The sequence below is a fragment of the Ranitomeya imitator genome, chromosome 2, assembly GCF_032444005.1.
Source record: "Ranitomeya imitator isolate aRanImi1 chromosome 2, aRanImi1.pri, whole genome shotgun sequence".
Classification (NCBI taxonomy): Eukaryota; Metazoa; Chordata; class Amphibia; order Anura; family Dendrobatidae; genus Ranitomeya; species Ranitomeya imitator.
The window spans coordinates 718,006,246-718,024,595 of NC_091283.1; the positions used below are offsets into that span (position 1 = coordinate 718,006,246).

At 44.6% G+C, this 18,350-nt stretch overlaps 1 protein-coding gene across 1 annotated transcript in view; it reads right to left on the reverse strand.

Annotated features, from left to right (window-relative positions):
* Positions 1-18,102, reverse strand: part of GPRIN2 (G protein regulated inducer of neurite outgrowth 2) — a 143,940-nt gene extending 125,838 nt beyond the window's left edge. The window contains exon 1 of the mRNA XM_069753162.1: positions 17,948-18,102. The gene's annotated coding sequence lies outside the window, so the exon portion shown is untranslated. The remainder of the gene's footprint in view (positions 1-17,947) is intronic.
* Positions 18,103-18,350: the final 248 nt, after the last annotated feature.

The window sequence follows — 18,350 nt, forward strand, 5'->3', positions numbered from 1 at the left end:
AAAATATCACAGGGTGTACAACAAGGGTAGGTGCACCATGTAAGATTCCTACCCCCTGTAATAAATGAGGACATTGTGACCAAAATTGAATTTTGCACACACGAGTGAGATTTTTCTGTGGATGTTGATATCACAAGGCAAACCTGTTCTCAGAACAGAAAAGATGGCATTATAGTGAGCCAGGAGAACTGTATAAACTGGCAGCGAAGGCTAAGCTGGGAGGGAATTCTGCACAAAGCGATCAGGTGATTGTCAGCTTATACAGTTGTAAGAAGGTCAGAAACAGCTGAGGGAAAGCTCTGGCTCAGGGGAGACAGAAAGTCTTTTTAAGCCAGAAGGATATCTGATTTGCTCAGCTGCTCATGCAAATGTTAACAAGAGCTTTTCTGTCTAGATCTATTAGAATGACATTATACTTAACGGTACTGTCACACTAGACGATATCGCTAGCGATCCGTGACGTTGCAGCGTCCTCGCTAGCGATATCGTCCAGTGTGACAGGCAGCAGCGATCAGGCCCCTGCTGTGATGTCGCTGGTCGGGGAAGAAAGTCCAGAACTTTATTTCGTCGCTGGACTCCCCGTAGACATCGCTGAATCGGCGTGTGTGACACCGATTCAGCGATGTCTTCACTGGTAACCAGGGTAAACATCGGGTAACTAAGCGCAGGGCCGCGCTTAGTAACCCGATGTTTACCCTGGTTACCAGCGTAAAAAAACAAACACTACATACTTACATTCAGCTGTCTGTCCCTTGCCGTCTGGTTCCTGCACTGACTGCTGGCCGTAAAGTGAAAGCAGAGCACAGCCACAGCGGTGAGTCACCGCTGTGTGACTCACCGCTGTGCTGTGCTTTCACTTTCACTTTACGGCCAGCAGTCAGTGCAGGAACCAGACGGCAAGGGACAGACAGCTGAATGTAAGTATGTACTGTTTGTTTTTTTACGCTGGTAACCAGGGTAAACATCGGGTTACTAAGCGCGGCCCTGCGCTTAGTTACCCGATGTTTACCCTGGTTACCGGGGACCTCGGGATCGTTGGTCGCTGGAGAGCTGTCTGTGTGACAGCTCTCCAGCGACCAAACAGCGACGCTGCAGCGATCCGGATCGTTGTCGGTATCGCTGCAGCGTCGCTAAGTGTGACGGTACCTTAAGGGGTATTCTGTTTCTGTTGAGGAACTTTAAAAAGACATGTTATGAAATCCAGAATATTTTAATTTTATATTACTTGTGGCTGTTATATTACCTATCTATGCCACAATGAAATTGTCACCATATTAGTCTCTGTCCCTAATAAGACTTAGGAAACAATTTCTCAGGAAGTCAAATAACCTCTTGGGACTTCGTTGCTGATTAGTGATGACCCCAGACAGCTAGCTGCTCAGATTACCCTGTATTTTATTTATTGTACTTTTTGGTGTTACTTTATTTAATGTGATTATTGTTAACAAGCACAACAATGAGCATAGAGAAATAGAAGGAGGAACCCTCCTGCTACTGAGAAGCCTTGCAGTGACCTAGGAGTTCAGGGCCGCCATCAGGTCATTACTGCCCTGACTGGCGTATGGGGCCCGGTGGGCAGAGGGGGCCCGCTTCAGGCCCTGTCTCTTCCGCTCACCAGGCTCGGGTCCCAGCGGCAATAGTTAAAGTTGCCAGCCTCCAATTGTCATTGTCATTCGCTGATGAGGGATCTTTTCAATTGTCTTTTTATTGAAAATTTTTTATAATAATATAACAGCTTTCGGTAAAAGTAAGCATAACAGTAAACATAACATGATACCTAGTTTGAGAGACATGAATTACATAGTAGACAAAACTGTCCTCTTTAGATGAGGACATAAAAGTGTTAGAATTGAGTCCTACATTTTTGAACTAGCTTAATCAAACTAGATAGATTAACTTTAATCAATGAATAAAGAAAAGAAGAAAGGATAGAGATAAGAGAGGGAGAAAGCTTGAGAAGGCGTTATTGGAGGAAGTAAATAGAAGGGCAGACAGAAGGGTGGGGGGGGGAAAGGGTGGGGGACGGCAGTTCCTTGGGACAATTGTGTATTCATGATGATATTGTAGAGAGAAATGATGAACTAGTTCTAAATAGGGTCCAGGATCTCCAAGTATTGTGAAACTTATCAATGGTATGGTTTATTTTTGAGGCTAGTTCTTCTGTGTGGTAAAGCTGTTCAATCTTGGAATATATTTGTTGTGTGGTAGGTATTGATTTTGAGTTCCAAAATTTTGGTAACAGAGATTTCCCTGCCGTCAGGATAAATTGGGCCAATTTAGAAGCATTCCCATCATCTGGCCAGATTGGAAAGTTTAGCAGGACAAATTCTGGCTTCAGGACAATACTTTTACCCACTATTTCGTATATGGTAGATTCCAGCACCCTCCAGAAAGTGGATAGTATTGGGCAAGACCACCATATATGTTTGTAGCTGCCTTCACCTGTTCCGCATCTCCAGCAGTTTAATGGCGAGGCATGGCTCCATTTCTGCATTCGATTGGGTGTCACATACCATCTAGTGATAATTTTAAATGAGTTTTCTTGGATGCGCACGCATTTGGAGGGGCCATGCGAATGTCTGTATATATGATTAATTTGTGATTCAGAAAAGGAAGTACCCATGTCCTTTTCCCATTTCATTATATAGGCTCGTTTCAGTGATGTTTCCAGTTTTAGTATAGATTGGTATATTGTTGAAAGGATACGAGTTGGTGGTAGCTTTCTGGCACATAGTGTTTCATAGGAGGACAGGGATCTATTGAAGTCGACCGAATGGTGACTCTGGCGAAGAAAATGTGTAAGTTTACCGTATTGCAAGAATGTTAGACCTGAGAGACCAGGGATTTTGCGTATTTCTTGTAGGGCAAGAAGGGTTCCATCTTCGCATAGTCGCTCCAAAGATATGTGCGCCGCTTGGTTAGGCAGTGAGTCTAAAATGTCTATGACTTTTGTTAGTGGAGAGAGGGAAGGGATCAGGGCACAATGAAGTTTACCCCATATCTTTAATGTAGCTAGTGTATGTAGATTTTTTGGTTTAGTTAGAGTTGGATCATTGTTTTGCCCTAATAAAATGGAGCGTAGTGGTAAAGGAGACATTGCTTCCTCTATTCTGAGCCACTGTTTGTCTTCTGTGTTTCTGATCCAGTGGATCGTTCTAGATATGTGCGATGCTTGGTAGTATTTTACAATATCTGGTGCACCCATTCCACCCATATCTTTTGGTAGTGTGAGAGTTTTGAAATTAATGCGCGGTTTATTTTTGTGCCAAATATATCTAAGAAATAGGGAGTGTATTTTAGCTAGGAAAGAGTGGGGGACCTGGATAGGGATCATATTAAACATATACAGAAATTTTGGTAAGATCAGACTTTTTAGGATGTTTTTTCTCCCTATCCAGGATAGAAAATTGTCCTTCCAGGACCTGAGGCATGAAGTCACTTCTCCCAATAAACGGTTATAATTAAGGGTGAAGAGGTCCTTATCAGTAGCACATAACTGAATGCCTAAGTATGTTAAGCTTTTCTGTTGCCAGGGAAAAGGATATGTAGACTTGATGTAGTTCACCTCTCTGGTTGGTAGGCCTATGTTTAGTAATTCGGATTTTGTTTTGTTCATTTTAAAATTTGATAATTTACCGTAGCGCTCTAGGATATCCATAATGGCTGGCATGCTTTTTAAGGGTTTTGAGGTTACTAATAAGAGGTCGTCTGCAAATGCTGCTGTTTTGTAGTGGTTGCCGCGTATCCACATGCCCTCTATGTCTGTGCATTGTTGTATGGCTTGTATGAGGGGTTCTAGGGACAAAACAAAAAGTAACGGAGACAGTGGGCAGCCTTGTCTGGTACCATTTAGGATTTGGAATGAGTCAGTGAGAAATCCATTTATTCTGATTTTCGCTGTGGGATCTGAATACATGCCCATAATTGCCGTTATTGTTGCAGGGGGGAAGCTAAATTTTAGTAAAGTTTCCTGTAGGAAAGTCCAGTCAACCCTATCGAACGCTTTTTCAGCATCTATACTCATTAGTGCAATCGGAATCTTTTTTAGTTTGGCATATTGTATCAAGTGTAAAATTTTATATGTGTTATCTTTCCCCTCTCTACCCTTCACCGCTGATGAGGGATCTTCTCGGCAGGAGCGCGGCCAGGTAAGGAGAAAAGTTTTTATTTATTTTTCTATTTATTGAAAGCCGCAAGCCGCAATATGTTTCACCGGCAGGATGGAAACACATGGACCATCCTGCCTGAAGTAGGATGGGAGACACAGGGGTAGGATGGAGACAAGGGGCAGAATGGAGACACAGGGACAGAATTGGAGACACGGGGGCAGGATTGGAGACACGGGGCAGGGTTGGAGACACGGAGGCAAGATGGGAGACACGGGGCAGGATGGGAGACACGAGGGCAGGATGGGAGACAAGGGGCAGAATAGAGACAAGGGGCAGAATGGAGACACGGGGACAGGATTGGAGATACGGGTCAGGATGGGAGACATGAGGAAGGATGGGAGACATGGGTGCAGGACTGGAGACACAGGGGCAGAATGGAGACACAGGGGCAGAATAGAGACAAGGGTGTAGGATGGGATACATAGGGGCAGAATGGAGGCACAGGGACAGAATGGAGACATGGGGCAGAATGGGGACATGGGTTCAGGATGGTAGACACGGGCAGGATTGGAGACAAGGGGCAGGATGGGAGACATGGGGCAGAATGGAGACAAGGGGCAGAATGGAGACACGAGGACAGGATTGGAGACACAGGGCAGGATGGGAGACACGGGGGAAGGATGGGAGACTTGGGTGCGAGATTGGAGACACCGGGGCAGGATGGGAGATATGGGGCAGGATGGGAGACAAGGGTCAGAATGGAAACATGGGGGCAGGATGGTAGACACAGGGGCAGGATTGGAGACAAGGGGCAGGATGGAGAAACGGGGACAAGATTGGAGACATGGGGCAGGATGGGAGACAAGGGGGAAGGATGGGAGACATGTGTGCAGGACTGGAGACACAGGGGCAGAATGGAGACACAGGGCAGAATGGAGACACAGTGGCAGAATGGAGACGAGGGTGCAGAATGGGGACACGGGGCAGGATGGTAGACATGGGCAGGATTGGAGACAAGGGGCAGGATGGGAGATATGGGGCAGAATGGAGACACGAGGACAGGATTGGAGACACAGGGCAGGATGGGAGACACGGGGGAAGGATGGGTGTTATGTTTGCTAATGACAGGTGTTATGAAGGCAATCCAGAAACACAGTGTGCTTAGAGATCAGAGCGCACACAGTGATCTGACAAATACCCAAAAATACAAGAATGAGCTCTGAGACGTGGAAACTCTGTAGACTGCACACCTGATCCTATCCTAAACACAACTAAAAGCGGCTGTGGATTGCGCCTAACAACTACCTAGGCAACTCGGCACAGCCTAAGAAACTAGCTAGCCTGAAGATAGAAAAATAGGCCTGACTTGCCCCAGAGAAATTCCCCAAAGGAAAAGGCAGCCCCCCACATATAATGACTGTGAGTAAGATGAAAAGACAAAACGTAGGGATGAAATAGATTCAGCAAAGTGGGGCCCGATATTCTAGGACAGAGCGAGGACAGTAAAGCGAACTTTGCAGTCTACAAAAAACCCTAAAGCAAAACCACGCAAAGGGGGCAAAAAAAAACCACCGTGCCGAACTAACGGCACGGCGGTACACCCTTTGCGTCTCAGAGCTTCCAGCAAAACAAAAGACAAGCTGGACAGAAAAAAAGCAACAAAAAAGCAAAAAGCACTTAGCTATACAGAGCAGCAGGTCACAGGAACAATCAGGAGAAGCTCAGATCCAACACTGAAACATTGACAAGGAGCAAGGATAGCAGCATCAGGCGGAGTTAAGTAATGAAGCAGTTAACGAGCTCACCAGAACATCTGAGGGAGGAAGCTCAGAAGCTGCAGTACCACTTGTGACCACAGGAGTGAATTCAGCCACAGAATTCACAACAGTACCCCCCCCTTGAGGAGGGGTCACCGAACCCTCACCAGAGCCCCCAGGCCGACCAGGATGAGCCGCATGAAAGGCACGAACAAGATCGGAAGCATGAACATCAGAGGCAAAAACCCAGGAATTATCTTCCTGAGCATAACCCTTCCATTTAACCAGATACTGGAGTTTCCGTCTAGAAACACGAGAATCCAAAATCTTCTCCACAATATACTCCAATTCCCCCTCCACCAAAACCGGGGCAGGAGGCTCAACAGATGGAACCATAGGTGCCACGTATCTCCGCAACAACGACCTATGGAATACATTATGTATGGAAAAGGAGTCTGGGAGGGTCAAACGAAAAGACACAGGATTGAGAACCTCAGAAATCCTATACGGACCAATAAAACGAGGTTTAAATTTAGGAGAGGAAACCTTCATAGGAATATGACGAGAAGATAACCAAACCAGATCCCCAACACGAAGTCGGGGACCCACACGGCGTCTGCGATTTGCGAAAAGTTGAGCTTTCTCCTGGGACAAGATCAAATTGTCCACTACCTGAGTCCAGATCTGCTGCAACCTATCCACCACAGAATCCACACCAGGACAGTCCGAAGACTCAACCTGTCCTGAAGAGAAACGAGGATGGAACCCAGAATTGCAAAAAAATGGAGAAACCAAGGTAGCCGAGCTGGCCCGATTATTAAGGGCGAACTCAGCCAACGGCAAAAAGGACACCCAATCATCCTGGTCTGCAGAAACAAAACATCTCAGATATGTTTCCAAGGTCTGATTGGTTCGTTCGGTCTGGCCATTAGTCTGAGGATGGAAAGCCGAGGAAAAGGATAGGTCAATGCCCATCCTACCACAAAAGGCTCGCCAGAACCTTGAAACAAACTGGGAACCTCTGTCAGAAACAATATTCTCAGGAATGCCATGCAACCGAACCACATGCTGAAAGAACAAAGGTACCAAATCAGAGGAGGAAGGCAATTTAGCCAAGGGCACCAGATGGACCATTTTAGAAAAGCGATCACAGACCACCCAAATGACTGACATCTTTTGAGAAACGGGAAGGTCAGAAATGAAATCCATCGAAATATGTGTCCAAGGCCTCTTTGGGACCGGCAAGGGCAAAAGCAACCCACTGGCACGAGAACAGCAGGGCTTAGCCCTAGCACAAATCCCACAGGACTGCACAAAAGTACGTACATCCCGTGACAGAGATGGCCACCAGAAGGATCTAGCCACTAACTCTCTGGTACCAAAGATTCCAGGATGACCAGCCAACACCGAACAATGAAGTTCAGAGATAAGTTTATTAGTCCACCTATCAGGGACGAACAGTTTCTCTGCTGGACAACGATCAGGTTTATTCGCCTGAAATTTTTGCAGCACCCGCCGCAAATCAGGGGAGATGGCAGACACAATGACTCCTTCCTTGAGGATACCCGCTGGCTCAGATAAACCCGGAGAGTCGGGCAAAAAACTCCTAGACAGAGCATCCGCCTTCACATTTTTAGAGCCCGGAAGGTACGAAATCACAAAGTCGAAGCGGGCAAAAAATAACGACCAACGGGCCTGTCTAGGATTCAAGCGCTTGGCAGACTCGAGATAAGTCAAGTTCTTATGATCAGTCAATACCACCACGCGATGCTTAGCTCCTTCAAGCCAATGACGCCACTCCTCGAATGCCCACTTCATGGCCAGCAACTCTCGATTGCCCACATCATAATTACGCTCAGCGGGCGAAAACTTCCTGGAAAAGAAAGCACATGGTTTCATCACTGAGCAATCAGAACCTCTCTGTGACAAAACCGCCCCTGCTCCAATCTCAGAAGCATCAACCTCGACCTGGAACGAAAGAGAAACATCTGGCTGACACAACACAGGGGCAGAACAAAAACGACGCTTCAACTCCTGAAAAGCTTCCACAGCAGCAGAAGACCAATTAACCAAATCAGCACCCTTCTTGGTCAAATCGGTCAATGGTTTGGCAATGCTAGAAAAATTACAGATGAAGCGACGATAAAAATTAGCAAAGCCCAGGAACTTTTGCAGACTTTTCAGAGATGTCGGCTGAATCCAATCCTGGCTGGCTTGGACCTTAACTGGATCCATCTCGATAGTAGAAGGGGTAAAGATGAACCCCAAAAATGAAACTTTCTGCACACCGAAGAGACACTTTGATCCCTTCACAAACAAAGAGTTAGCACGCAGGACCTGAAAAACCATTCTGACCTGCTTCACATGAGACAATCAGAAATAGCATGAGTGGAATCACCACAGTAGAAACACAGACCATTCAGACGTCTGTATTCCTGCCGTTCAACTCTAGTCATAGTCCTATCGCACTGCATAGGCTCAGGTTTAACCTCAGGCAGTACCGCCAAATGGTGCACAGATTTACGCTCGTGCAAGCGTCGACCGATCTGAATGGCCAAAGACAAAGACTCATTCAAACCAGCAGGCATAGGAAATCCCACCATGACATCCTTAAGAGCCTCAGAGAGACCCTTTCTGAACAAAGCTGCCAGCGCAGATTCATTCCACTGAGTGAGTACTGACCATTTCCTAAATTTCTGACAATATACTTCTATATCATCCTAACCCTGGCACAAAGCCAGCAAATTTTTCTCAGCCTGATCCACTGAATTAGGCTCATCGTACAACAATCCGAGCGCCAGGAAAAACGCATCAACACTACTCAATGCAGGGTCTCCTGGCGCAAGAGAAAATGCCCAGTCTTGAGGGTCGCCGCGCAAAAAAGAAATAATAATCAAAACCTGTTGAATAGGATTACCAGAAGAATGAGGTTTCAAGGCCAGAAATAGCTTACAATTACTTTTGAAACTTAGAAACTTAGTTCTATCTCCAAAAAACAAATCAGGAATAGGAATTCTTGGTTCTAACATAGATTTCTGATCAATAGTATCTTGAATCTTTTGTACATTTATAACGAGATTATCCATTGAAGAGCACAGAGCCTGAATATCCATGTCCACACCTGTGTCCAGAATCACCCAAATGTCTAGGGGAAAAAAAAAAGTGAACACAGAGCAGAAAAAAAAAAAAAAAAAAATGATGTCAGAACTTTTTCTTTCCCTCTATTGAGAATCATTAGTTTGTCTCCTTGTACTGTTATGTTTGCTAATGACAGGTGTTATGAAGGCAATCCAGAAACACAGTGTGCTTAGCGATCAGAGCGCACACAGTGATCTGACAAATACCCAAAAATACAAGAACGAGCTCTGAGACGTGGAAACTCTGTAGACTGCACACCTGATCCTATCCTAAACACAACTAAAAGCGGCTGTGGATTGCGCCTAACAACTACCTAGGCAACTCGGCACAGCCTAAGAAACTAGCTAGCCTGAAGATAGAAAAATAGGCCTGACTTGCCCCAGAGAAATTCCCCAAAGGAAAAGGCAGCCCCCCACATATAATGACTGTGAGTAAGATGAAAAGACAAAACGTAGGGATGAAATAGATTCAGCAAAGTGGGGCCCGATATTCTAGGACAGAGCGAGGACAGTAAAGCGAACTTTGCAGTCTACAAAAAACCCTAAAGCAAAACCACGCAAAGGGGGCAAAAAAAACCCACCGTGCCGAACTAACGGCACGGCGGTACACCCTTTGCGTCTCAGAGCTTCCAGCAAAACAAAAGACAAGCTGGACAGAAAAAAAGCAACAAAAAAGCAAAAAGCACTTAGCTATACAGAGCAGCAGGTCACAGGAACAATCAGGAGAAGCTCAGATCCAACACTGAAACATTGACAAGGAGCAAGGATAGCAGCATCAGGCGGAGTTAAGTAATGAAGCAGTTAACGAGCTCACCAGAACACCTGAGGGAGGAAGCTCAGAAGCTGCAGTACCACTTGTGACCACAGGAGTGAATTCAGCCACAGAATTCACAACAGATGGGAGACATGGGTGCGATATTGGAGACACCGGGGCAGGATGGGAGATATGGAGGCAGGATGGGAGACAAGGGTCAGAATGGAAACACGGGGGCAGGATGGTAGACACAGGGACAGGATTGGAGACAAGGGGCAGGATGGAGACACGGGGACAAGATTGGAGACACGGGGCAGGATGGGAGACACGGGGGAAGGATGGGAGACATGGGTGCAGGACTGGAGACACAGGGGCAGAATGGAGACAGGGGCAGAATGGAGACACAGGGCAGAATGGAGACACAGTGGCAGAATGGAGACAAGGGTGTAGAATGGGATACATGGGGGCAGAATGGAGTCACAGGGGCAGAATGGAGACATGGGGCAGAATGGAGACAAGAGGCAGGATGGGAGACACAGGGGCAAGATTGGAGACACCGGGGCAGGATTGGAGACACTGCGGCAGGATTGGAGATATGGGGGCAGGATTGGAGACACATGGGGCAGGATTGGAGACACGAGGGGTAGGATTGGAGACAGATGGGGCAGGATGGAGACAGATGGGGCAGGATTATAGGGCAGGATGGAGACAGATGGTACATGATCATTGGTCAGGATGGATACAATGGAGACAGATGGGGAAGGATCATGAGGCAGATGGGGCAGGATCATGGGACAGATGGGGCAGGATCATGGGACAGACGGGGCAGGATCATTGGACAGATGGGGCAGGATGGGACATCACAGGGGGGCAGATTCCATACTCATCTGGGCAGAATGGGAGAACATATGGCTGGAGCCAGGAATGAGACACAAATGCGCCAGGATGGGGGATATTATTACCATAGGGGCTAATTAATGGATATTATTACTACAGTGATATATTTATTATAATTTTTGAGGATACTGTTTTAAATTCGGGAGGCGGTCCTGTTACTGTGCAGAGCGACACTGTCACCTTTTTTTCTTCATCTGATGTAGTTTAGAATTTGGGGAAAAATTAAGTAATGGGTTCTGCAAGCTGAGCTCTAGATAACTGTGTTACTTCCTGCAGAGACGAGCCCTGGCTGGAGGTGATGACGGTCTGTGCTTGATGAAGATGAAAAGAAAAGATGAAGGACTTAATAATAATAATAAATAATATTTATTTTTATATAGCTCTAACATATTCTGCAGCACTTTACAATTTGCACTCATTATCATCGCTGTCCCCGATGGGGCTCACAATCTAAATTCCCGATCAGAATTTCTTTGGAATGTGGGAGGAAACCGGAGTACCCGGAGGAAACCCACGCAAACACAGGGAGAACATACAAACTCCTTGTAGATGTTGTCCTTGATGGAATTTGATCCCAGGACTCCAGCACTGCAGTTCTATCCACTGAGCCACTATTCACATAGAGTCATCACCGGTGAGTCAGTGTGTTACCTGTACACTGACACTATAAACTGTATACTATATACAGCGGTCCTGTGTACAATGTCAACAGTGATCACTGTATTACCTTTACACTATACACTATATACAGAGCTCCTGTGTATTGTGTCATTGATCATAGTATAACCTGCACAATATAAACAGTTCTCATGTGTATAATGTCGCTGGTGATCACTGTATTTCCTGTACACTGACACTATATACAGAACTCCTGTGTATAATGTCACCTGGATTACTGTATTACTTGTACACTATACATTGTATACAGAGCTCCTGTGCATAATGTCACCAGTAATCAATGTATTACCTGTACACAGATACAGCATAGTAAGTACAGATCTCCTGTGTATAATGGCACTTATAGTGATATTAGTGTTGTGTTTTTATTAATGAGCAGTATTGTAGTATTCTGTCACTACGTGGTGGTAATATGTTGTCCAGCCATAGTGTGGCGGTATTTGTTCCTTGTATGTGCTATTATTTGGTCACTATGTGGTTGTAATATGTGGTCTGGTCATGGTGTGGTGGTATTTGTTCCTTGCATGTGGTATTATTGGTCACCATGTGGTGGTAATATGTGGTTTGGACATGGTGTGGTGGAACTTATTCCTTGTATGTGGTATGATCTGGTCACTGTGGTGGTAATATGGTGTCTGTTTATGGTGCGGTGGTATTTGTCCCTTGTATGTGATATTATTGGTCATTTTAAAAATTGAAAAATAAATAAAAATGTACCTAAATTGTATTGGATATTTTAACAAATGATTAATAGGTTAGAGTAGGGTAGAGCTGTCCTAAAGAGTCTACCTTGTTGTTTTGGTGGCTTAAAAAATATTTTGTTCAAAACAAAAGCTGCTGGCTATATGTGTGATCTGGTAATGAGAAGTGTTAATGTGTGATTGCTGAGAAGTAAAGGTTTTCAAAGAGCGAGAGCGGTGGGGCTGTGGACAGTTCCAGGAGTGGAGGCGGTGTTGGGTGGAGCCTGGGTGGAGTCTCAAGGGGGCCCCAAACATTTTGCCAGTAAGGGGCCCTAAAATTTCTAGTGGCAGCCTTGTAGGAGATCAATAGAAAACCTTGCTGTGACCAAAAGGAAAAGGCTGCTTTAAGGCCACGTTCTCACAATGAGTTTTTGGTGATTTACCCCCAAAAATGCAATTAACCTATTTTACTTAATGAGTGCAGAAAATTTGCAAGATCAAAAACTCACCAAGCTCATCATGGAATATAGCCTGAGAATTCCTCCATTGACTACTGGGGAAATAGAGGGCTTTGCTTTAACTACTGATGGAAAGGGAGGGGATGTACTGCTGTGATCACTATAGAGGTGGAGCACTGCTGATCACAAAGAGGTGGAGCACTGCTATGATCACTAAAGCAGTGGAGCACTCTGTGATCACTAAAGAGGTAGAGCACTGCTGTGATCACTAAAGAGGTAGAGCATTGCTGTGATCACTAAAGAGGTGGGGCACTGCTGTGATCACTAAAGAGGTAGAGCACTGCTGTGATCACTAAAGAGGTAGAGCATTGCTGTGATCACTAAAGAGGTGGAGCACTACTGTGATCACTAAAGAAGTAGAGCACTACTGTGATCACTAAAGAGGTAGCGCACTACTGTGATCAATAAAGAGGTAGAGCACTGCTGTAATCACTAAAGAGGTAAAGCACTGCTGTGATCACTAAAGAGGTGGAGCATTGCTGTGATCACTAAAGAGGCGGAGCATTGCTGTGACCACTAAAGATGTGGAGCATTGCTGTGATCACTAAAGAGGCGGAGCACTACTGTGATCACTAAAGAGGTGGAACACTGCTGTGATCAATAAAGAGGTGGAGCATTGCTGATCACTAAGAGGTGGAGCACTCTTATGATCACTAAAGAGGTGGAGCACTGCTGTGATTACTAAAGAGGTAGAGCACTGCTGTGATCACTAAAGAGGTGGAACACTGCTGTGATTACTAAAGAGGTGGAGCAGTGCTGTGATCACTAAAGAGGTGGAGCACTGCTGTGATCACTAAAGAGGTGGAGCACTGCTGTGATCACTAAAGAGGTGGAACACTGCTGTGATTACTAAAGAGGTAGAGCACTGCTGTGATCACTAAAGAGGTGAAACACTGCTGTGATTACTAAAGAGGTGGAGCAGTGCTGTGATTACTAAAGAGGTAGAGCACTTGCGAGATCACTAAAGAGGTGGAACACTGCTGTGATCACTAAAGAGGTGAAGCCAGGGCTGGATTTAAGTGGTGGGTGGCCCGGGGCCCATTTTGGAGGGAGGCCCATTTTTCAAGGTGTTGCAATATGTAATGCAAAAACACAAAATGAAATGAACGCAAGTTTGTTTACAAAAATCATTTACGCAGAGTAATTCAGGTAAAATCATTCATTTTTTACAATCCAGGCACTTTTCTTGATTTTCATGCTGCAAAATCACTAATGATGTCACTAAAGTCCAATTCACGCAGTATATATGACTCGATGCTCATGATAGCCAAATTTACAAGTCATTCCTGCTTCATGGATGTCCTTAATCAGTTTTTAACTAATTTGAGTTTTGAGAAGGAACGCTCACCAGTCACCACTGCAGTTTGTTACCATCAAAATTAGACATATCCTTAGAGCTATCTCAATATTTGCTGTATATAATAATATTAGTAATAATAATTTTATTTATATGGCGCCAACATATTCCGCAGCGCTTTACAATTATAGAGGGAATTTGTACAGACAATAGACATTACAGAATAACAATAATCACAGTTCAAAACAGATACCAAGAGGAATGAGGGCCCTGCTCGCAAGATTACAATCTATGAGGAAAGAGGGGAGACACAAGAGGTGGATGGTAACAATTGCTTTTATTGTTTGGACCAGCCAGAGTGTAAGAATCGGGTGTTCATGTAAAGCTGAATGAACCAGTAAAACAGCCTAAATATGTAACAGTACAGACACAGAGGGCTATTAAATGCATAAAGTGTATGAGAACATGATGCGAGGAACCTGATTGTGGTTTAATTTTTTTGAATGGGCCACACAGGGATAATTAGGTTAATGCATTGAAGTGGTAGGCCAGTCTCCGACGCAACATCGCACAACGCAAATGTGAACTTAGCCTTATATGGGTGCGAGTGAGCCGAGAGTTTTCCTCGGTCCGAGACAATCGCAGCATGCTGCGATTGTCTTGGACCGAGTAAAACGGCCGACAAAAAGTCGGCTGGTGGGAGCTGCCCCATAGCTTACCATTGGTCCGAGTGGAATGCGATTTTTTTATCGCATTGCACTCGGCCGTTTAAAACGCCAGTGTGACGCCGGCCTTAGGAGAAAAATATTGCTGTGACTACTGGGAGAGGTTGGACCAAAAAGGTACCGTAAATCACGGTGTGTGGGCTGCTCTACTGCAACAAACAAATCTTCACCAGATGGATAAATAAGGCTTTTATTTCTATCATTTCATTGCTGAACTTACGTCTTTTTTTCATCCTTCTGATGTAGAGGAGGCCTGGAGTCTCTTATATGACATTGGAGATATGATAGATACTACTGCATAGGTGCTGGTGGCTACATCTTGGTGGAGACAAATGTTTTTTACCTCTAGCAAAATGGCACAGCCGGCACCTGTGCAGTAGCCTCTATGGGATAGTTGATAGAAGTTATTGCGCAGGCGCAGCTGGCGCCATCTTTCTGGAGACATTTTTTTCTTCCTCCAGCAAAATGTGGCCACTGGCGCCTGAGCAGTAGCATCTATCAGATGGCCAGCACCATCTTGAGAAAGATTTTTTTTTCAGAATCAATGTATATGACTAAATAAAACAATTTAATGCACATTATACATGCGATCATGCTGCAGCCTAGGCGCCGCTGCTGGCACCTGCCTGCTGAAGGTGATTTTTTTTCCCCATACAAATAATATTCAGTATGTAAAATAAAGGGCAGTTCACTTTGGGATAAGTGACTTATCATAAGCCATCAGCATGAATATCTAATCAGAGCATCAGATGAAGACCCCCACAAAGGCCGCATCTCATTAACTGAAAATAAAGATTAAACAATAACCACAAGATGGATTTCGCCAACCAAGGTATAATTCTAATGTATAATGGCACCAACCTAAGGGTACCGTCACACAGTGGCATTTTGATCGCTACGACGGCACGACTCGTGACGTTCCAGCGATATACTTACGATCTCGCTGTGTATGACACGCTACTGCAATCAGGGACCCCGCTAAGAATCGTACGTCGTAGCAGATCGTTTGAAACTTTCTTTCGTCGTCAAGTGTCCCGCTGAGGCGGCATGATCGCATCGTGTAACAAAGGTGTGCACGATATTGTATACGATGTGCGCATAGTAATCAACAGCTTCTACATCGCACATACGTCATGAAATTATCGCTCCAGCGTCGTGCATTGCGAAGTTTGACCGCAGTCTACGACGCTGGAGCGATAATGGTGCGATGCTGGAGCGTCACGGATCGTGCCGTCGTAGCGACCAAAGTGCCACTGTGAGACGGCACCCTAACACTGTCTGTAGGTTACTGTGCACAATCCTGCTGACAGGTTCCCTTTAACACACTAAATGTTCTGTGTGTAATTATATATAAATGAAGTGCTCTGCTAGGAAGTTCTGTAAAGTGGTATTTACATTGAAATGAACATACTTTGCTGATACAGGAATCCTTACAGTACACAGAGGGTGCAACTCTTGCTATTGTCAGTACTATTAACTCCAGTAGCTGTATATTTCTCTTAGGGCTCGTAGCCAGCATAAACTCGGACGAGTGCTATCTGATTTTTCATTGTCTAACACTCACTCCAATGTTATAATATGGAGCAGTGCTGACTAATGTACACTAAATTCTAAAAACCTGCCATTATGATTCTCCAGGTCAATACGAGTTCATAGACACCAAACATGTCTAGGTTCTTTTTTATTTAAGTGATGAAAAAAAATTCCAAAGTTTGTTAAGAAAAAAAAATTGCGCCATTTTTCAAGACCGGTAGCGTCTCCATTTTTTGTGATCTGGGGTCAGGTGAGGGCTTATTTTTTGCGTAATGAGCTGACGTTTTTAATGATACCATTTTGGTGCAGATACAATCTTTTGATCTTTTGTCCATGCCTTCATTGCACGCTCCAATGATGAGCCCACGTCTTTCCCTGCACTTAATGACTAATTTAATCAGCCATCAAGTGCCTTTAATAACAGTGCTCCACCTGTCCAATCACTGACTGTGGGATTTAACACACGCCAGCTGGAAGGGCGCCACATGTCCCGCCCATCGGCACCGCTGTCACTTGAACGCAGCACATCGATAGTTTATCATTACAACCAGGGAATCTGCAGAGGACCCCAGTGCCTGTCGTTGTGAATCTCCCGTGAACATCGGCTTGTTGCCATCGTTCATAGGAAATCATAATTTCTACTATACATATACAATGCTGAAGCGTTGTATAGTACAAGCGATCGGGCGATCACAGTTTCAAGTCTCCTAAGAGGACTATTAAAGTCAGTGAAAAGTATAAAAAAAGTCAACAGAGCAGCTCTTCATTTTCCAGTCTGTTCAGTCGAGTGAGCGTCATTGCTGATTGTCACTGCAGAGCGGAAAAGAAGAAGTTGCTCTGTCAACGTGACATCATCAGTAGTCATCGAATCTTTGGCAGGAATGCCATGTGACTGCCTTGAGGAGGCAGAGATCGGCGCTGGGCACAACAGACAGGCAGCTAGCAACATCTTAGCCCCAGAGCAAAAAATAAACCAAAGTCCTGGACAACCCCTTTAAGTGGTTAATCATACTGTAATAAAATGCAATGTACTTCATACAAATCATAGTAACTTCAGCGTTTTACTTGTGGTATAGAAAAGTCGATCAATTAGTAACGTACAATGCAGCCATGACAGATTTAGGACTGCTATACATGTATTTATGTACCGGCCCACACAAAAAAAAGTCACTGAGAATAACTGATTATAGATTTTCTGTACCATGTTGGGAAGTGCTAATTTTGTACCTAATTAACATACTTTTATTTAACTGTAATCTGTGAAAACCTATAATAATATATTAGAATTAAATATATTTTACAGGATTTTTTTTTATTTCTTGGTCTGTCCAGTGTAAAATTAAATAATCTGTGCTCACCCACTTCAAGTCCAGCGCTGCCTCTCCCCCCAAACCCCAGAGGCGCAGCATTGTATGCACTTATTTAGTTATTTTCACATTGGACAAGCCGGGAAGCAAACATAATTGATTCCAGAAAACTCTTAATGACATTTTTGTACAGTATTTAAGCTTTACATGCATACGAAAGCCCACGGAAGACAAGAGACAACATCACACAATCTCGTGTATAAATATTCATGTAATTTCATTTTTTTTTTTTTTATATATTATATATAAGATGCAACAAACATTTGTCTTCAGAGATCGTATTTTCTATCCAGTCTTTGGAGTAAGGAAAACACGTTACAAATGTCATAGAGACAAGCCATTGGATCCAGCTTTGTCTTTCTTTCTCCATAGGCTGCAGGTAAAAGACTCTCAACTCACAATAAATCTGGGACCCAAGTATAACATATTCAGCTCTGCTACATCTGTATGTAGAAATCTTACATTCAGAAATGAAACTTAATCTGTTGTTCTTACCTTTATGTTAGATGAGAGCAGATCCTGTATGACAGTCCTGACACAGAAGTGTTTTCCTTGATGTTCCCTTTGTTTGTTGTTCTTGTTGGACTAGAAATAGGGGGCGAGGGTGAAGATGTGCCCAGCCACAGGTGCCCACTGTCCCTCCTCTACCCACCCACTTCTCTCTCTGTGGAGGGGACAAGATGGTGTTGCAGAAGGAGGAGGGAGATAAATCTCAGCTGATTACCGAGAGGTGCCTGCCCTCCAGCAGAGCGGATGAGATATACTGTAGGTGCTGGGCAGGGAGGAAAGGGACGCAGGGAAAGGAAACAATCAGAGAAGTGAAATCTGTGTGTGATGGTCTTACACCATAGCGTTATCACTGAGCGGCAGCATCTGCTCCTTAGAAGAAACCTTGGGT